The sequence below is a fragment of the Ambystoma mexicanum genome, chromosome 3q (genome assembly GCF_040938575.1).
Source record: "Ambystoma mexicanum isolate Mex_15411 chromosome 3q, UKY_AmexF1_1, whole genome shotgun sequence".
In the NCBI taxonomy this organism is placed as follows: Eukaryota; Metazoa; Chordata; class Amphibia; order Caudata; family Ambystomatidae; genus Ambystoma; species Ambystoma mexicanum.
In genome coordinates this window covers 711,551,787-711,573,512 of record NC_090926.1, presented here as the reverse complement: position 1 = coordinate 711,573,512, position 21,726 = coordinate 711,551,787, and the positions used below count along the sequence as shown (strand labels likewise).

At 49.2% G+C, this 21,726-nt stretch overlaps 1 protein-coding gene across 2 annotated transcripts in view; it reads right to left on the bottom strand.

Moving 5' to 3' along the window:
- The window catches only part of LOC138582898 (uncharacterized), a 418,590-nt gene that overhangs the window by 256,344 nt on the left and 140,520 nt on the right, over positions 1–21,726 (bottom strand). For both annotated transcript variants that reach the window (XM_069654622.1, XM_069654621.1), the window contains exon 2: positions 5,248–5,355. The gene's annotated coding sequence lies outside the window, so the exon portion shown is untranslated. The remainder of the gene's footprint in view (positions 1–5,247; positions 5,356–21,726) is intronic.

Below are 21,726 nucleotides of genomic sequence, written 5' to 3'. Positions count from 1 at the left end.
TTGTTCGGGACACCTCTATGACTACCATTCGATTGGTCCTGGTCTGGGGTCCGTTCTGCATTCCATTTTGCTTATTGGCAGGATGGTTATTTTTAGGGGCCCCATCTCCAGGTCCAAGGGAGGGGTAGTTTGCACCTGTGCCACCTTCTTAGCAGCCAATGTGTTAGATGGTTTAGGAGTTTGGGGGTGTTTTTACTCTCTGCAGTCTTCTGGACCTCAAATATCATGGTTGCTTGTTCAATTATCCAATCCAGGGTCGTGCTCATGAAAGTACTACTCCATTTGAGTCACAATGTATTTGGGGATCACATGAAAATAAGTAGTCACAAACTACCTACTATGGGTGTTCACTCACCAGGAAGTCTGAGCAAATGCACAACCTCCCTAGACGCCTGATCTCTACACATTGCAAATTATATTCAGCCGTACGGACCTCCTGTGGGTTTCTATGTATAGACATTTTTTTTTTAAATGGCCGCCTTATAGATGATACAAAGACTTTGTTAGAGACTAGAGATTTCTTTTTCATATGAGGACCCCGCCAAACAATCCCTCCTTTTCAAAACGTATAGTACTCAAAAAGTGTTTGGGTGGCACGTTGTCGCTACAGGTTTGCACTTAATTGACTCGGTCTCAGAAACCTTTATAGAGGTTGAATAAGACCATTGTGGTATACATACCAACTGTTTTTGCTCATAAATAAATAATGTTTTTTGTACACGGTTTGTTGTCATTATTTATTAAAAAAAACATTCCTACCATGAGTATAATTCATCCGTATAACATCTTTTAGAGGTTAAATGGATTATTGGTTTGTAACGCATTTACAATAAACCTTTTGCAGCTTTTTTGTAATGTTACAACATGTTATTCTTATTCCATAGAGAAAAATTATACAGTTATTAAGACTGTTACATTTTCACTTCAATCATACATTCACTATTCTTCCCATGTATACCATTCTACCTAACATGTTTCATTCCTTTTCACAGTTTATTCAAACACTTTATTCAGTAAATTCATCAGGGGCATGCACTACACTGAAGATCCTCAATCCCTCTTTTTATGTTTTTTCTTTCTGCTGCCTCTGCTATCAGTTGACCGATTTTTACATTGGTCTAATCTTCTGGACTTCTATTTTTCAACAGTTCTTCATCTTCTAAACTGTATTGTCAATACTGTGGTTGCCTGCAACAACACTTTTTAACGGTTTTTATTTTCACTGTTCTTCTTTGTACAGTTTAATTGTACCATTAACTACTGTTGTTTAGTTGTGGGAGGTTAATTCATTTTTTAAAAAAAGCTTTTGGTGAACAGCATTAATACTTACATTAACCAACTTGTGACACATGCATTATTTACCGTGTGCTATAGCTGCTGTTAGCTTCTTTATTTTATTAATTTGCACTGCAGTTTTAATGGCGTTGAAGGATCAGTCTACTCTTCAATGTCATGTTTCTAAACGGAAATGATGACAGAAGAATGTAGAACACTCTCGTCTATTAAAGTGATTGTTTACTTACTGCTCATTCTTATAGTATTGTCCATGATGTTGGGACATTTTACATTATTCTATAGGTACTCACCGTTACTACGGCAGCCAATCTCTTCAGTTAGACATTTTGTAATTGTTCCATGAGGTTTTGTTGTTTTACTTCAAAAAGCTGACTCTGTTGTGCTTTGTGTTTATGCTTCTCAGTCTCACTCAGCACACAATCCTCCCTATTTTACACTCGCTCTTTCAGCAATTGCACATGAAAATATAAATGAGCCGAGAGTTAAGCCATTCAAATCTGCTCCTCCCGAATACATTGGGTCATGTAAAATTCTGTTAATGTGTTATGCAAAATGCCATGAACCTGCCAAATATAATTTCCTTCTGCTGCGAGTTCTTCTTTCATTTTAGTCTGCCAACTTGCGTTTTTGGCTTAACTCCATTCTCCTCAAATGAAAAGCTTAACCAGAAGATGTTTCCTTGTATCAATCACTTCTGCAGTGCTAATTTTACATGGCTTTTGCAACTTTTTAAAGCTTTCTTTGTGCAAGGGCAAATCAGCCTGTTCCTGCTTTATTTCCACACACAATGACAAATCAAAATTTGAATCAATCTCCTTTTTCACCTATACACCTCCCTGGAACTAAGGGGTCAAGTCTTTGTAACACTTTAACAAAGCAAAAACAACTTTCTAGCCACTTCAATGCAATTACACCAGAGTGAATAGTATGTCACAATACACTAGTTATGAGTCAAAAGACAGTAAGCAAAATCCCAGCATGAGCCCCCAATTTGTAACAGTATATAGGGAGACCACACTCAACATAGGGAGTACCACCCCAGTCAAACAAGACCACAATACAACATTCATTTGGATTCAAATACGCCCCTCTTATGATTCATATAGTGCCCTGTGGATCCCACCCTCTGTGAATCCCTCCCCCTGTGCCAACAATGAGCCAAGAACCAGGCCGGTGTACAGAAAGAATGGATATTTATTTAAAGTATGGGTTAAATGAGGTTTTATTTAGGTTAAGCACGCCACCTTCTTTGTGGCACAAAACAAAGCTTCAAACACAATGAGGTTCTTTTCCGTATACAATAGGCAAATATGATTTAAGAAGATTTTCGGCCTCATCACGAGTTTGGCGGTAACCCTTAAATGCGGCGGTAACGGTATTACCACCACATTTAAGGTCTGCCAAATCATGGGCCTTGCAGATTTACCCACAGCTCTGAGCTGGGGGCAAATCCACCACGATTTAGCTGATTTTCGGCACTATTACCATCTTCGGTAATACCGCCGGTGGTAATAGAGCCTCCCCTTTATCAATGAGAGTGACGCCTCTGCTGGTGATCTGGGTGCAGTGTTAAAACAAGAATATGGTAGGCATGAGCATGCCATTGCATATCTTTCAAAAACTGTCAATCAAAGCAAGCTCAATTACTTGGTTATTGAGAAGGAACTTATGGCTATGAAACAGGCATGTGGCAAATGGAGGCATCTTCTACAAGGAGCTTCGTGTCCTTTTATCATCAGGGCTGACCACAGAAATCTTTGGGTTCTTCAACCAATGGATTGTGTCAACGCTAGACAAGTGCATTGGTCTTACTTCTTTTCACAATTCGATTTCAACATTACATACATCCCTGGTTCAGATAATGTGATTGTGGATGGGCTTTCTCAGAGCATAACTAAAGAACCTACAGAGTATGTACCAGAACCCTTTTTCTCCAGAAAAAGGTTTTTGTGTTCCATCTCATTCTTCCTCCAAGAGGTTAAGGAAGCTACTGTTCAGATGGGCCCCAGTTACATTCGGAAGGATCCTCTAAGAAGGACAGACTTCTCTTTCATCAAAATCCTTTGGTACTACCTGGAGAAGAGCTCTGCAGAAGAGTCATGTTGTGGTGTCATGAAGGCAAAACTGCAGGTCATCGAGGTTATGGCGCTACCCTCCAGCTTATTAGATGTTCTTTTTGGTGGCCTACTATGAGCAAGGAGATCGGGTTGTTTGTCAAATCTTGTCCTATTTGTGCTCAGTGCAAATACACTACCAACAAACCTTTGGGTCTTCTGGAGCAGAGGCTGACTCCCTTCAGACCCTGGAGCCATATATCTACAGATTTTATAGTAGACCTAACCCCATTCAGAGGATGCACAGCCATTATGCTCATAGTGGACAGCAGGAATCACTGATGAGATGCTTGATGGATGGGAGCAAATCTCCTTTGTGAGCTCTGCAAAGGGTGCCAACAAAGATAAAACCTTTTCTGCCAAAAGCCACTGGCAGGCAGAAAGATTAGACACTTTATTATCCTCTGCACAGTACAAACTTACATGCCGCCTCTGCCCTACCAGTCACCACAGCATCAAAAAGGACGGGTTCCACCGTGTTGACACATCTTTGGAACCCAAGATCTTTTTGCAGTGTGGGGAAGCGGGACATGGCGGACTGGAATGCTTGAAGTGGCCAACAGGTTTTCTTGCATGTGACATCATGTCTGACACAGATCTTTGCACAAAAAGGCCATCATGGATGCAAAGCTGTAGGGTGTGTTTAAAACACCCCACACTAACAAAATCTGATTCTCTGCCACCTTTCAAACATTTCTTGGAATGCTAAGCCTATTTTGTCACCAGTATGGCTTGCGCCAAAAGCCTCACACTGCAACCAAACTCCATGCTTTTTCATGTTGCTGGCCAGCCAATGTCCTGTTAAGCTCAAAAAAGATTTCACAGTATTATCAGCGGTCCCAAGGTCTACAGTAAACGCTATTCTCTCAGTGCACTGAACCTCTGAAGCAATACACTAGCTCACTTTTTCATACAGGTCAGGAATGATGCGAGTCAAAAAATATTTACGTGATGGTACTTTGTACTTATGCTCCAATTTATGATGTAAACCCACAAAACCTACATCCTCAACAACAGAAAATGGTTCCAAGTCTAATGCTATCATTCTGCCAATAAAGCGATGCACAGCATGTGTGGAATGGCTGTCCAGAGGCCACACTTGCTTTTTACGCAATCTTGAATTGAAAACTGTGACCATGCCCTCTTGCACTTTGCGGGAGTCACATTACTGTTGATTCTTCCTACAACAGCCTCTTTTTTCCTTTCATATTGAACATGGTCAGTGTGATGCTTGGACTGCAGATGGTTGGTCACTGCTGATGTGTTGCACTGTCTTGCGTTTGCATAACCAAAAGACAAAACCACAAGACACACAGAATACACCGCCTTGGAGTTATCATCCATTTTAATGGTAAAGTAATACCCACAGGGCTGGTTTTCACCTTGGAGCTACTCATGCTGACAATGAGGGGTTCTGCTGATTTGGGCCAAGGATAGGGTTTCTGCTGGTCATGTCTCCTAGCTGTTGTTTGTGGGCCTTTATGTAAATCGTAATCTCGTACTGGTGACAGATTTCTTTTAAAGCAAAAGTCAAACATAAGAGTATGTTTGGCAGGGCTGTACCGAATGATGACTCTGGAGTGGTATTCTGGTTTACTTAAAATAATGTTTTTTAAAAAAACTTTGAAAAAGGCATGTAACATTATGTAAAAAAGTAAATATGAGCATTCAATGACAAAAACCACATTTGAAATTGCCAGGAGTGTGAAGCTATGTATTTACATCCACTGACTGCGGCAAGCATAATATAGCAGTCTTTCATTTATCAGGCATATGCACCGAGTAGTGACCTCCCACCTCAAGCTTCACCTCAATAGTAAAGCCCCATAGTACTCACCAGGATTGTAGGCTCTAGGCAGTGATTTGCATCAAGGTGGAATGGCAAGCCAGTCTCTGAGATGAGATTCCTTGGTTGGTGCTGCGTCTTTTCTGGACAGTTGTATGACTAAAAGTAAAGGATTATGTTTAGTGTGAGCGGCTGATAGCAGTGTGCACCAATGCTTACTTATCAACTAATACTTCACACAGAGGGTTCTGCAGCACCCACCCTTAGTCCTCTGCCAGTCTCCAAGCCCCGAACACAGTAAGCCCCCAGAACTGACCATAGGCCAATGCTGTCCCCTATCACACACCACCCCACATTGCAAATCACTCCATCACAAATCACATGTTATCCAAAACACTGCCTTGGGTACTAGTCAGAAAAGGAATGAATAGCCATTTGCAACTGTGAGCCACTTTTTTGGAATGGGCAACAGGGCACATGCCTGAACCGAAAACACAAAAAGCTAGCTTGGACCCGTTTTCTGGCATCATAGTTGGCCACTTTTTGGGGAAATGTGGTGGGCCAGTTTGATGAGTTACTTCGCTATGTGGCGAATCATTTTGAACAATGTTGCTGAATGAATATTCTTTAAAATTCACAATTTCTACCGCATCACATTTTATCCAAACCCCCCCCCTTGGTACTAGTTAACAAGCACTGTCAGCCTCCGAATACTGCAATGAAGGTTGAGCCACCAGCTTTGCACCTGTGGCCCAACTCAAATAATGGGCATTTCGATGATGCCACAGGGCTGCAGGACACCACAGCGGCCTTACCATATTGAAGGAGGGGGAATTTACCTGGGAAGTGGTCTGTCTGGATGCTGGCATCTGCAGGTCCATTGGCATAGGAAGCGAGGGAAGGGAAGATGTTTTCCTTTCTCTCACTTCCTATTTCAACGCGTGCAAAGGCTGCTTCCTATGTGGTCAGGCTGCAGCAGCCAATAAGCAAACAGCTTCTTTGGCGTCTGCAGCCTATACACTGCCACACTTTCAATGATTGGCTGTCATCTCCCAAACAGGGAGAAGACAGCTAATCATAGAAAGTGGACTTAAGATTCAAGTCACTATGGCAGAAACTATTCTGCCAAAGCCGAATAGCTGTTTTTCAGCTGAACTTCGAGCAGATAGTGACTCGAAGCCGAAGTTCAGTACACCCTTACTTCCAAGCTCCCTCCTGCATCAATCTCTTTGGCAGTTAATTAAATTGATAAACAGTTACAAATGCTAAGGGTCTACACAATTTTTCCCCCACCGACTAATGGAAGGGAAATCACTAATGAAAGAGAACGCGTTAATTAAATAAATCCCCACACTGCCATTTTGTTGGACAGTCTACTTACTTTTGGAAATCTGTGGGCATGGCACTTATGGAGACTGAGCAGGGCTTTGCTTTTGGGGAAAGCAGGATTCTGGCCAGCACTTAAGTCAATAGGATCCACCAGCAATCATTCCTCTATGGCTTCAGGTGTGTATCACAGCCTCTGTTTTCTGGTCTCCCGAGCACTGTGAATCTCCAGCCCTCTTCAAATATTTCCACACAGAAGGTTTATTCAGCAGATCACCTTTGGTGGTTTTTAGGCAGCTGTCTTGCTTCCATAGTGCAAGGCCTTTTTACGCTTGAAGACCCTCTCACGGAAAATTAATGTTAGGAGGTGCGAACTTATGATCTCACAACAGGGATTGAACATTTTCAGTTCTCTCCACCCCACAAGTCCAGCCCCTCTCTAAGGATTGGTTCAGGATTCTACAACAGAAATATTGCAACTCCCCTTTGAAATGCACATTTTCACATGTCCAGTTTTACCCTCCAAAATGTCCGACGTGGCAAAACTTTACATTTGACAAATAACTGCCATGATATAAAGATATTAATATTCCCCTCCTCATGACGAATCAGGAGAACTCACTCTCATTTTAGCAAGTGATTGAACGGGCGCGCTAAGGTTTGTCTGCCCTTTATTGCCCAAATAAAATAGTAAGGAATGTGAAACATCATGACAAGATCTCTAATTTAATAAGTTATTGGCTCCCAATGTTTGGGGAAGCTAGAAACACCTTTTCACTTATAACTTTTTTTTATTTTTTTTAAATATATTTTATTAGTTTCATAACAAACGATAACAAGAAGAAAACAGGCATCAATGGTAATGGTTGAGCATATCAGAAGGTAAATCCCCAACTCCCCCCCACCCTTCCCTCCCTTCCCCCTCCAAGACCACGGTAAGTTCTATGTTCGTCATGAGTCCATGCCCGGGCCTGGGTCGCCTTCCCCGGTTATCTCACCCTCCTGTGATTCTGGATATCACTTATAACTTGTGTCCCAAAAATCGCATGTGGAAGAAATTTGTAGCATCATAATTGCCTTGAAATTACCTTTAAAATGACACCAGCCACACATCTGTTACTATTATGATATCAAAGTAATTGGATAAAAAACATTTTTCAATGAAAGTCAATGACCATATATTTATGCATATAAACAGCAGTTTCATGTTTGGTTCTTGGCCTCATTCCCTGAAACCATGTGGTCCAGGCATGTGCATTAGGCTGTTGATTCAGGCTTGCAAAACAATGATCAATCACTCTGGTGTGGCCCACAAGCTGTGCTAAGGGAGACAGCAAAGATTATATCTTTCCTTCTGACATGCCATTGCCCTCTTAAAACAGGATTTTATTCTACAACATTTCTTCAATTAAGGGTATTTTTCAAAGTTCAGCTTCACATGATTGCAGTCTCTGTTTAAACAGCTCACAACTACATTCCTGTCATGCTCCGGCCACATCCTTCTGCGTGGGCTGGAAAAGTTCAAAGCAAGTGCTTATCAACTGGGTTGGCCTGAGCAAGCCAGCAGTGGGGTAACCTGTTTTGTATCTCTGTGTTGCATTCAGCCCCACTGTCCATTAAACATGTCATTTTGGCTACTCCAGAGTCTTTCTTTTACTTTGCAAACAGCGATCTTTATTAATGCGACAACATTAAGTGAAGGGCTGATGTTCATTTTGGTCACTCACAACTATATTTTTATTTATCTTCTATCTGTTTTTTTCTGCTATAAAGTAGGTGTTTAGTCACCTGAAAGGAAAGCTATTCACAGAGCTTCGAAAGGCCCACTTATTTACACTTAGTGTCCACAGCATTTTGATGTTTGACCGTTTCAAGGAAATTGCTGCATTTATCTCTCAGCCAACACTGTACTTATGATTTTCAAATCTTTCTTATGTCATCTGCAGAAGTACATATCTTTGGATTTGCTAGGCATCTTTAGCAGAATTGCAGTTTTACGGTTCGCTTTTCACTCTGCCAGCATATCCTTCCTTCAGGTGCATGCATTTCACATTGGAGGCCTAACTTGGCCTTTCCTTTCATGTGCTGGGACTATCATTACACCCCACACCGTCGGCAGTGTAGTGTGCACGTCATTGTCTATGTCGTCAGAATAACTATCAGACAGATCGCTGTTGTCACAGTCTTCTTCTGACAAGACCCCTTCAGTGACAGCTTGCCTCACCTTCCTGAAGAAGGACAAGTTGATGGCATGAGCATCATTCTTGGCTGACAGTATGGAACTCTTGACTTCCGTCACCAATAATGGCCTGGGATGAAATTCAGGTATGTCCTTCTGAGTCTGCCACTGATGCCCAAGAATGGTGTCCCCTATGTGGATATCATGGTCCCTTGCTCTCCATTTCGTATCCATGTATCTCTTCATCCTTTGCTTGTTGGCATCATCCTTTTCATGACTCAATGTGTCATGTCTTTCTCTGGATCGACAGCAGGCACTTGAGGCAAGCATGTGCAGACTTTTATGATTGAACATTAATTCTGAGGGCCATCCCCCATTGTGCTGTGTGTAGTTTTTCCATAACCCTTGATTAATGCATATATTTCTTGCATGAACAATCTGTTGGTTATGGTACATGCTTGTAAAGTGCACTTAACGTTGGCCATGAAGCGTTCTACTATACCAATGGCATGTGGCCACAGCATTGTGATTTTTCTGTGTTGAAATCCCAGGTGTTCGGCAAACATAGAAAACTTCTGCCTACTGAACGGAGGGCCGTTGTCCATTTTCAGCATGGTGTGAACACTGAAGTCCGCAATGGGTTTGTCGAGTGCTGGGATGATGGCTTGTGCACTAATGGAGGATACCAAGTGCACTTTGGGGTATCAAAAATTTCATCAATGGCCACTAAAATATATTTGCCATTAGCCAAGGGCCCAGACAAATCACTGCCCACCTCCTCCCATACGTTAAGAGGCATGGGAGTCATTTGCAAGGGTTGAGGAAAAGAGTAGGGCACCATGGCCTTGCACACTAAAAAGTCTTCCAATGCTGCCAAAATATTTAAGTCCATTCTTAGAAACCATACCTTGGTGGAAATGATACCTCTGTGACCGGCATGCACAAGGTGAATAATGCGGTCGTGCAGGGAGAGGGAAATGATGATCCTATTCTCCTTTAGTATCAGCCCTTGTGTCAAAGTCGATAGTACGTCCTTCACGAGGGTGAACATTTGCATCATTCTTTGCTGATCCTCATTCAGCACCCTCTCACCACTCACTGTGGCGCGCCATCGTACTGTGAAATGTTCTCCTTTACTAGTGGCATCAGTGCATCACTCTCCATTGCTTGTACTATTTTCTGAATGGTCAGTGCTGTGGGAAGCACCTTGTTCACTAGATAGTTGACATATTGATACCCTTTCGGAGTCTGACCCTCCGCGGCATTGCTGCTACTTATCTGCAGGGGCAATGTCAGGCCGAACTCCACCTGTTCTGTTACTGATGGTGTGAATGTGCCATCTTTTTCTCTCGTCACTTGATGATGACTCTGATCCTGACTGGTATTTGGGAGATGACTCAATGTATTGCATGTTCTGACTTGTAGACCACCGTTTCCAGTCCTCCGGCATGCTGGTTCTGCACCATTTATAAAGTTGTCCGGACATGCATTTAGGGCTCCAGGACGACGTGCAACACCGTTCTGGGGAGGTCCGTCTGCTGCGATGAGGTGAGAATCTCTGGTGCATGGGCTTCTGCCCATTGGATGGCCTTCAGGAGTACTTCTTTTCGGACCTGTGCGACCCATATTTTGATGCTTTGCACAAGGACTTAAAATGATTGTCCTCTCCACCGGTTTCACACTGTTGTCCATGGCTGGGCACGTCCCTTCATGAGGGAAGTTTTAACCACACCCCTAGCATTTCAGGGCTAATTTTTTGCATGGTTTGTCGGGTGCATTTATTTGGCACAGCGGGCCAGCGCAGCATGAGAGATGGTGACCTTCCCCATGGATTCAGCTTGCCTATCTATGGCCATGTGGGCCCTTGCCAACATGAGAATGTCCTCCAAGGATCTCCTCTTCTGGTGTAACTTCTTGCAAAAATCAGGGGAGTCGCAGTCAGCGATCACCTGGGACTGGAGAACCTCATCCGTGGAGTAATTGTCGAAATCACAATATTTGACTCTCTCCTTCAGTCTCATGATAAATAAATCCTAAATCTCACCCTTATCTTGCATGGTAGCATGACAAACGTGATTCATAGTCTATATTTCGATGGAGGGAGAAGTAGGCATTCAAAGCATCACTGACATCCGTGTCTGAGACTGTGGTCTGTGGTGGCATCTCATAGACCATGTCGTGCACTGTAGGCCCCAATGTATGCATCTGAATGCCCCTCAAACGCTGATGCTCTCACACACCCAAGGTGTCTTGTATAGATATAGAAGTCCAGAAGCCATCAAGCCCACCTAGGCCCCAAACTGCTTGTATCCGTGATGTTGAATGGCGGCACCACTTCCAGCTGGCCATTTTCTGGCTGTGGTTCATGGTGCATGGGTGTGATGGGCGAAAACGGGGAGGAGTGGCCAGCGTGGACACATAGGGATCTTCAGACAATATGGCCTGTGTATCCCACACCAGATTGTAGTAAGGGGTGCTTATATGTTCAGCTGTTGACAAGGTGCACTTTTATGTTCAGCTGTTTGCACGTGAAGTGTGGTTGTTTAATGTGACAGTCCAGCTCCAGGACACTTGGAGAACCGCAGAGGGCGGTCTCCTTGGCGGCAGATGCAGCTTCCGGGCAGTGGAGGAGGGTTACTGTACAACTTCAGCCCAGCACACTGCTGCAGGTTGGGAGCAATATGCCTCACATCGTTGTGCAGGCTGCAGGCTCTTCTTCAGCCATGCGCTGCAGCGGGATGCTCCCGAGGAGCAGAAACACCCTCTCGAGGCGGGCATTATATGGCACGCCACTGGTGGTGATTTGTGGCGGCCGCTCACACAGCTGGGAGTGCTGTTCAAAAGCACATGTTTGATGCGGCCAGACTGTGTGCGGGCATGGGTCTGATACTCATCATTGCCAGTGTTGAGTGGTGACTGCGTCCCACTCATCGATTTATCGTTGCAGGGTAACCATAAGGATGACAAGGACACGCACGACTGTACGTACACCACTTTACTTTCTTACTTGCTGGATATCAACCGCCCGTGTTATCACAGTGACGTGTTTCCTGCCTCTCAGCCAAACTGACCATAGAAAGCGGGCTAGCAAGACGCCAAGCACTAGAACATTGCAAGCTCCATAAGAGGATGTCGAAGCCCATGCAGGGGGCGCTTGAGGGACATCCCACATAGCGGAACGTCCCTCTGGCCGCCCCATCCCCTTGTTATTTTATCGCCCCCCTCCTCCAAGAGGAAGGAGCATCCGGCGTGCCCTGGGGACAGCATTTAAGGCGGGAGGACTGGAGCTCATCCTCTTTACAGTCCCCTCCGCCTGAACATGATGTTGGAGTTTCGTCGTCGAGAAGGTCGAAGTTTCCTGACTTGCAATATTTAGGTGTTTGGAATACCCCCAACGCACACACAGAGGTCGGTCATACAATATTGTGTTTAGGGCTGGGACTGTAGGGGTTCGCCTGCCATGGACATCCGGCAGGCCCCTAGGCGGTATGGACATCACCGCTGTCGGGGTGGGGCACAGCCTGCCAGGCCCCTGACCGTGCGGACTTCAGCCACCATCCTGGCTTGCGGGTCCCACGGCATCAGGGCGTGCAGGCCTGTGCCTCCACGTGTAGGCCTGCGGCCTACATCAATGATAAGACACGGACTCAGTCATTCCTCTTTGGGAGTCTGCAGCCGTTCTGCTTCATGTGCCTGCAGGGGCTCCTTTTATTAACTTGGGCAATGACACAGTCATGGCCCATCATAAAGGGGCAATACACATACGGGAAACACATCCCCTTAAAGGGGCACTGCACACAGGAGGGTCCCACCTAACACTCCTCCTTTTCCATAATGAACAAACAAACGGTGCTAAGACATGCATGCATGTCACCTGTTGCAGAACGACAAAATGCTTATCACTTTAGAACTTGTGGGATGGGCAAATAATACTATATGCCATCGCCACCTACATGGCTAGCTCAAACAGTTACCAACATAACACAAACTAGCTAACACCAAACTTGCTCCTCAGGTGACAAACGTGATAAGTGAGCTGCCGATGAAGTGTAGGCAGCCCTACCACACTTTATCACACCCTTTATTAACCTGGGGTTCGGAGCTGCTACCACTGCCAACAACTCCAAGGTCGGCGACTGGCACTATGTGCACACCTCACAACTGCAGGACCACTGCTTCACCTTATCGTCCTTTACTGGTACCACTCTAACCATGTGCCGACTGGGCAGGTTCCCAGCATCAAAACACACAGGATTACAGAGTCCTCTTTAAGCAATTGCAGGACCGCCGAGACCAGTTCGTCTTCCATCAGCGTCCGTTCAGGAGCTACTTCCCAACCCCAGGCCCATTGATGGTGCAGTTCACGGCCGGCAAAGCCGCACCTGGCGGGTACCAGGGGCCACATCGGCATAGTCCTTTGATGTTCAGAGCAGCGAGACGCAGGCCGAAGAGCATCCAGGTGACACAGGCCGTAGGTCATCCCGGCGGTTCTATGTGCCTGTGATGGGCCCCGGTGTGGCAGGATGACACTCACCCCTCTCGTCTGCAACTTTCTCCCGGAGCGCAAGAGGGCGCACAAGCACACGTGATGAGCTGCAACCCCCCTCTCTCCAGATGCACTGGTTCTTCAATGGCATAGCGCGCGGGTGTCCCTATTGGCATGCAGCCAGGGTATCCTCAGGGACCGGTGGTCGGGGCCACAAACACGGCAGGCAGGTTGGCCTGTGTCCCTCTGGGCCGATGTTGGGAAATGATCACCTTTATGCTGGTTGGCCTTTCTTTCCGATTACTGTCACAGTGTACCAGATCTTGTCTGGATGCCAAAAGTGGGCTGGACTGGCGTTACAGGTGTCTGGTGGGGTCCACACACTCGAATCACCAGATGGTACACCGCGCCTCTTCTCCAGTGTTGGAGGGCCTTTACCCCGTACTACTTTGATCAGGCTGCTTCCTAACTGGACCGTGCTGGTATCGCAAGTGTGCAAATCGTAGGACACTCCAGCGTCCTACCTGTGTACTTCCCCTTTCGGAGGCGTTGCGTTCTGGCACTGGTGTGGCATGGGTGCAGTAGCTCTTTTTGGTGTCCTGTGCGCTCACTACCGCCTGCGCCTCAGGATCAGCGGCTGGAGGCGCCCCAGCACTACCTTCCCTCTCATCGCTAGACGGCTCAGGGTCCCCTGCGTGCCTTTATCTGGGTTCCTGCGGAGTGAGCATTCCTCTGTCCTTTCTGCTCTTTCATTGAGACTGTCTCTTCTCGCAGTCTTCTGGCTCGGGTGCCCGCTGAGGTCCTCCATTTGCCCCACGTCCAGGATCTTCACTGGGGCCCTTCTCTCTTCTGGGAGCTCCGACGGGGAGTGTTCGCTTTCTTCTCTCCAGGGCTCTTACGGGAGCACAGTGACTTACACCCACAGCAGCCCGGGCACCTCCATGGGGGTATGAGGGTGTAGTCTAACACTCCACGGGTGCCACCTCTCGTGTGAGAGTGACTGCATCTGCCGGCGGGGATGCTTCCTTTGTTCTTCTTGCCATGGATTTCTTCCACTGATTACCGTCCCGTGGCCCGGGTTTTCCTGGGGGCCGACATGCGCGGCTCCATACTGCCCGGTGCGACCACGCAGAGGCAGTCAGGGGCCACAGCTGAGCGTCCGCACTCACGGAGGACGCGCGCCTCTGTAGCACATCTAGCCATCCAATTGTATGCCACACATGACGTGCTTTGTTTCTCGGTTCCTCCGGGAGCACAGCAGCAGTCACCCCTGGCACCCTGGATGCTAGGGGTGCGTCCTTCTCCAACAGGGGCCTTTGATCTGCCCGAGAGCACCGTGACCACACTGTCTACAGGGCCTGAGCATGCAGGCACGAAACAAATTTAGCGTGTGGCACTTTTGTCTACTGGGCGTGCGGGGCATCCACACCTCACGCTCACCTCCATGTTGGCAGCAACTTCTTTCCCCGAAGCGGGAGGCTTCTTTGTTAGACAGGTGGCCCGCACTGTCGTCCCCGTGGGTGGGGTCAGCGGGACTTCTTGCTGCTCCCCCGATATTCCGATGGGCCTGGCTGTGGCCGTGGATAATTTCTTATTCTGCCAGTGGGAGGCACACGGCAGAGGCCATGGAAGCAGGCTGGCCTTTACTTTCCTCGCTGTGGGGCAGGATGTTCAGACCGAGACCTCTCTGCAGGCGAGCCATTCGCGGATCTCCTTTTTTTTTGTTAGCGCAGATATGGAGCGCTTTATCAAATTTCGTTTGTCTGACACGGAGCCCAGTGATCATGCTGTCTGCCGGGCCCCGACATCCCGCCCAGAGACGGCACACCTATGGTGCCTTTGCATCCCAGGCGGGCCGGGCAATCACCTCCTCCGGCTAGCCCACCGACACAAAATCTTCTCTCCCCCGGTGGGAGAATTCTTTATTAATTTGCGGCAGCGCTGCCAGTACTGCCTTCCTTTGGGGGGTCAGCGGGTCTTCTCTCCACCCCTCCAGTTGGCCTCGGCTGCAAACGAGCCCCGTTATATTTCACATTCCGGAGGCGTGTGCCGCAAGGGCTGGGCTGGCTCCCTCTTTGCGGCTGCTGGCTGCTATGATGCCGTCAGGGTCTGCTGGCCTGCTGCCTCCCTTTTCTTGCGCCATTAGTCGCTCAATTTCTTCTCCGGGGGTGGGGACACTTTCTCCTCTAATGCATTGGCAGGCGCGCCGGGCGGATGCCGCTGGGAATCACTGTCCGCTTCTCCCCATCACCGCCGATGCGGCAGGGGCAGGGGCGTGACGGCTCCCACCCCGGCTGCACGAGCACCCTCTTTTCTGAGGGCCGCAGCCAGGGGAAAAACGCCGGGACGGCCCGCACCCATCTTCTTCTCTCTCTGGGGCCCGGGCAGCACAACTCGCTGTCCTCCTCCTTTGCGGCATCGGCCGCTCACCTCTTCATCCCTGCAGCAGACACCGCAGGGGGGGGGGGCACCATGCTCCAATCCCGGTCGCACGAGCACCCCCATTACTGAGGCCGTGGCCGGGGCGAAGCACGTCAGGGCTCCTCTGCACTTCTCCACAAGGGCATTGAGCCGCCGCTCCTCCCTCGCTGAACATATCTTCTCTTTGCGGCGCAACGCCGCTGGGTGTGTACCTCACCGCGGGGCAGCCCGGGCCCACATCGCCCATGCTGCGGCGGTGTGGCGCAGGCCACACTGGACCCGCGGTGGGGTCAAACACTCCTCTTTCCCCCCCCACCACTTACTGGCAGCAGGGGGGCCACGTGGACTCGTGGTCCTCGTCGCCATTGTTGGGGGTCGCCTGCCATGGACATCCGGCAGGTGCCCCTGGGTGCTCTTCCTGTGAGCACATCACAGGCCCACTATGTGTGGGGGTTGGGGCCTGCCCTGGGCATCCGGCAGGCCCCTAGGTGGTATGGACATCACCGCCGTCGGGATGGGGCACAGCCTGCCAGGCCCCTGACCGTTACGGACCTCGGCCACCATCCTGGCATGCGGGTCCCACGGCATCAGGGCGTGCAGGCCTGTGCCTCCACGTGCAGGCCTGTGCCTCCACGTGTAGGCCTGCGGCCTACATCAATGATGAGACACGGACTCAGTCGTTCCTCTTTGGGAGTCTGCAGCCGTTCTGCTTCACGTGCCTGCAGGGGCTCCTTTTATTAACTTGGCCCATGACACAGTCATGGCCAAAGGGGCAATACACATACGGGAAACACATCCCCTTAAAGGGGCACTGCACACAGGAGGGTCCCACCTAACAGGGACTGCCCCCCCTTTTATGCCTGTTGTTTTGTCAGCTGGTTGGCTTCCCTTTCAGGTGGGGGGAGGGAGAGCGTGGCTGCATCTTGCGTACCGCAATTTTAGGGATTGTGTAACTGCCGCGCCACTTTTATGCTGCAGTGCTACCTTGGTTAGAGGCGGTCGCTGAACAGCAGTAATGTGTTTAAAGGGGAGGCTTGCAGGCTTCCTTAAACACACGCGGTAGGTTGTGCATTTGCATTTATTTACTATCTATGGGAGGATGGGAGCCGAACCAGCCTAATGGGTTATTGATTGAGAAGTGTCCTTCTTTTTATTGGATGCGTGCATAGGTCTTAATTTTTCCTATGTGGGAGACGGTCGTCAGGAAATGTAATTATTGTGGTGTCACGTGACCCTGCGCATGCGGGCATGTGACACAGGATGAATAAAGGAATCACCGGAACTGACGTATGCACGTCAGTCCAGGTTTATGCACTCCAACAGCGAGTCGTGTATTGATTGCGCTGCGATTGCTTCCCGCGCCGGCCCTCGAACCAGCCCGACCCCGCGCATCGGCGGAGGACAGAACACTACGCGAGAGGCCAGGCCTCTGCGAACATCACACCGGCGACGAAGTGATCCACGGACCCGACGCGGACCCGCACCCCCGCGCCTCCTCATCACACGGAGCCACGCACCGACGCCCGCTCCAACTACGGAAAACCAGCAGCTGAGCATAACGCTGCTCACAAGGTGGTTGAAGCCCCACCTTCTTGATCAAATCGGGGGCTCCCACACACAGCGGCAACAAGACCATCCAACGCTCCTGGCAACATCCAGCGATTTTAAGCAGGTACCGCGCAGAAGCACACAGGCTGACCGCGACAACCCACATGACGTTGTGGTGCCATACTCTACACCGCCACCCAAGGCCCACGCTCCAACGCTAGAGAGAACGCACTAAAAGTACTAGCATGTCGAGCCCAAGCACCAGCCCTGGGAGGGCCAGCATGAGTCCATCATCCAGGAGGAGCCTCTCCTATGAACATCCCGACCCGACACAGACGTCATTTATGCCGCCGTTTGACCCATTCACCACAGGCGCCGCCATCAGATGGGAAATCTGACTCCAACAATTCGAGATGCACCTCGAGGCCAGAGACATCACCGTGCCAAAGAAAATGCGCACTTTTCTTCTACTTAACATTGAAGCAGCGGCCCTGCGCCTCTTCAATGCAACACCCAACCGCGGTAACGGAGACAATTATGACGCAGCGAGATCTGCACTCACAAATATGTTCAAGCCCGACCTCAACCCAGACTACGAACGCTTCCACTTTTGCATGGCGAGGCAGCGGGAGAAAGAGACAGTAGACAAATTTCACGCTCGCATTCGCGAAATGGCTGTAGGCTGTGAGTTCCCGGACAAAGAATTCGCCATCCGTCTCCAAATCATCAACGGGATATCCTCCGAAAAACTGAGAAAAGCTATACTATCAGAACGTAACATACGCCTCTCACGCATCCTTGAAATGGCGCGTCTCCGTGAGCAAACGGAAGACCAGGTAGCAGTCATGGAAGCTGCGATCCAGAAACTACCACTGGACAGCCCTGGACCTGCAGAAGACATAGCAGCCATTTCCAGACGCCAGAACACTCGCACGAGGCAAGATTGGAAGCCTCACCCACCACAAGGGCGGGACAAAAGCTGCAAATGGTGCGGAGGCCCGTGGCACAAAGGCGACTCCTGCCCCCCATGGGGGTCCACTTGCAGGAAATGCAATCGCCTCAACCATTTTGCCGCGGTCTGTTTGAACCCGCCAGACAAAGATCCTGCCCCACGCCAGACACAAGAACGCCGGAAAAAGTTTGCGCCCAGAGAATCCTCACACCACCAAGCATGCAAAGGCAAAGCCAGAGCCATCGACGAATCCCAAAGGTCCCCAGACTCGAGCGACAGCGATGACAGCGACAGCAGCACGTCCCCCGAAAGAGGTGATAAAAGTAGACGGAAAAAAGGAAGCAGACGGATACACCGCATACATCTCATATCCGCGGTTGAACCACATGGGTCACGGCAGAGGAAAAGACCGTTGTGCACCGTTCTCTCCAATGGAGAGCCACTAAAGGTGGTCATCGACACTGGCGCAACAGTGAACGTCATGCCAGTGGCAGCATTCAACAGACTTCGCCCGAAGCCCAACCTTCAACAAAAAAAAGTCAGGCTATATGCCTATGGTTGCAAGAAACACCTCCCCGTACGAGGGTCGTTCAAATCAAACTTTGCCCACGAAGACACCAACTGCCGTGCGCGCATATACGTGTTAGACGCCGGCTGCGAGACGCTACTGAGCTGCAGGACAGCAGAGAAGCTGAAGCTAATACACTTCGCGTTCAGGCTCCAACAAGATGAGCAACCTACTGAAACGACACAGAAAACTATTCCAGGGCATTGGGTGCCTCAAGGGGAGAACCATCAAACTCCACATAGACCCCACCATTGAACCGAAAGCAGTTCGACACAGACGGATCCCATTCCACCTAAGAGGCGCAGTAGAAAAAGAACTAGCCAAGCTTGAGGAAGAGGGGATCATTGAGAAAACGTCTGGACCAACCCCGTGGGTCTCACCCATGGTCGTAGCACAAAAACCCAAACAGCCGAACGCAGTAAGAATATGCATAGATATGAGGCTTCCCAACATTGCGATCGGGAGAGAACGCCATGTAACCCCCACGTTCGGCGAACTCATCGTAGACCTCACCGGAGCAACCGTCTTCAGTAAACTTGACCTCAGATCAGGCTATCACCAGCTACGCCTATCCAAAGAATCGAGGTACATCACCACTTTCTCATCTCACCTCGGCCTGATGAGATACAAACGGCTCAATTTTGGAATATCCTCTGCTGCAGAAGTGTTCCAACATGAAATCCGCAAAGTCATCATGGGTTTGGAAGGGACCACCAACATCAGCGATGACATCCTTGTATACGCTCCGAGTAAAGATGAGCACCATCAACGCCTAGCGGCGGTCCTGAAAAGGCTCTAAGATGCAGGCTTGACACTCAACGCAGAGAAGTGCGAATTCAACAAGAGTGAACTGTGTTTTTTTGGCTACATATTCAGCGCCGAAGGGGTATCCCCCGACCCGTCAAAAGTGCGAGACATTAAGGATTCCAAAGCACCACAAATAGCCTCCGAAGTGAGGAGCTTCATGGGGATGGCCACCTACTGCGCACGTTTTATCCCCGACCTCGCAAGCGTTGCAAGTCCGCTTAGGGAGCTAACAAAGAAAGACCAGAAGTGGGAGTGGACCGCAGCTCACCAACAAGCGTTTCAACAAATCAAAGACACTCTATCTACCTCCACCACCATGGCATTCTTCGACATAGAAAAACAGACCGAACTTCTCGTGGATGCCAGCCCTTGTGGCCTAGGAGCAGTACTGACCCAAACAGACAATGAAGGCAAAGTGTTCCCCATCGCATTTGCCAGCCGAGCCCTCACAAAGCCCGAACAAAACTATGCGCACATAGGAAAGGAAGCTCTAGCCATCTTGTGGGGATACCGACACTTCAAAGTGTACCTGCTAGGTAAGCAAGCAAAGGTATTCACAGATCACAAACCATTGATCCCGATCTTCCGAGGCTCTGCCCCCCACCCACCTGCACGCATAGAAAAATGGATGCTGCAGCTACAACCGTACAACATTGAGGTGGAGTATCGCCCAGGATCGGACAACCCAGCGGACTACCTGTCCCGTCACCCAAGGCTAGCTACCGACAGTGAACAACACCACGCGAAAGAGACCGATGAGCATGTCTGTCAAGTAGTTGCCTGCGCAAGACCGAGAGCCCTGACTCTGCAAGAAGTTGTGCGTGAAACAGAGGAAGACACCGTCCTACAACACACAGCGGCAGCCATCCAGTCCGGCAATTAGAAAAACTATCTCATGTCAATTGCCCAACGCACAACACCGGCGCAGACCAAACTCAGAGCGCTGTTTGGGATCAGACATGAACTCTCAATAGCCCCAGAAGGAGTGCTGCTGAAAGGACACCGTATCATATTGCCAGAGTCCCTGGAGGAATGAGCTCTCAGATTAGCCCACAGCGGACACCAAGGAATCATAAAGTCAACAGCATACCTCAAGTCTAGGATGTGGATGCCAAACATGCAGCAAAGAGTTGTAGAACTAGTTGAATCCTGCGCGGCCTGCCAAGCGTCCAGGAGGCCCGAACACCCTGAACCAATCAGCAGTATCCCAAGGAGCTGCACATGCTGGGACGCAGTCAGCATGGACCACTGCACCATTGCAGGAGAAGGATACCTGCTCGTGGTGATCGACGAGTTTACCAGATACCCGGAAGTCGAGCACGTAACCTCGACCAACGCTAAAACCACCATCCTCGCGCTGGAGAAGATATTCGCCACCCACGGAATTCCGAGGAAAGTAAAAAGCGACAACGGACCCTCCTTCACCAGTCAAGAACTACACGACTACTTTAAAGAAGTGAACGTCAAACACCAGCGGATCACCCCGAGATGGCCCCAAGCAAATGGAGATGCGGAGAGATTCATGGGGTCTCTTAACAAAGTCATCAGAATTGCCAAAGAACAAAGGCACCCGTGGCTGAAGGCCGTCTACCGGTTTCTGAGGACACACAGACAGACCCCACACTCGGCCACCGGGATCAGCCCGCCGCCCTCATGTTCGGGGTACCCATACAGGCGGAACCCCCTGTACACACCCACTGGACAGCCCCAGAACCGGACATCCCAGCGATAGATGCCAGACGGCTAAGGAGGAACGAACAGGAGAGCATCGCCAGGCGAGCGTGCCACCGAGAACTGACCCCAGGAGACACTGTCATTGTCAAGAACCACGCACCGCCCAAGAAAATGTCCCTAAACTTTGAAGTACGACCATGGACAGTCAGCGCGACCAACCACAGCATGGTCACCGCCACCCGAGGGGGAGAAACCGTGACACGCAATGTGTCACACTTCAGGAAGGTGCCTCCGGAAATGTGAGAAGAACCATCAACACCCCCAAGAGAGGACGAAGGAGAAACGCCGCAGACTCCTCGAAGGTCGGCACCAACAGATAGTCTAGCCACACCAGGAGATGTAGACAGGCCGCACTCGCCCAATGAGAGAGACATGCCCAGAGAAAGAAACACCCGCTATCGTCTGAGAGAAAAACCCAAGCCGTCATGCCGTCTCCAGGGGTACATAGTAGACGGAATCTACAGGCGAATGCCCACGCCAAGATGAACCCCAAGAAGGACACGAATGAA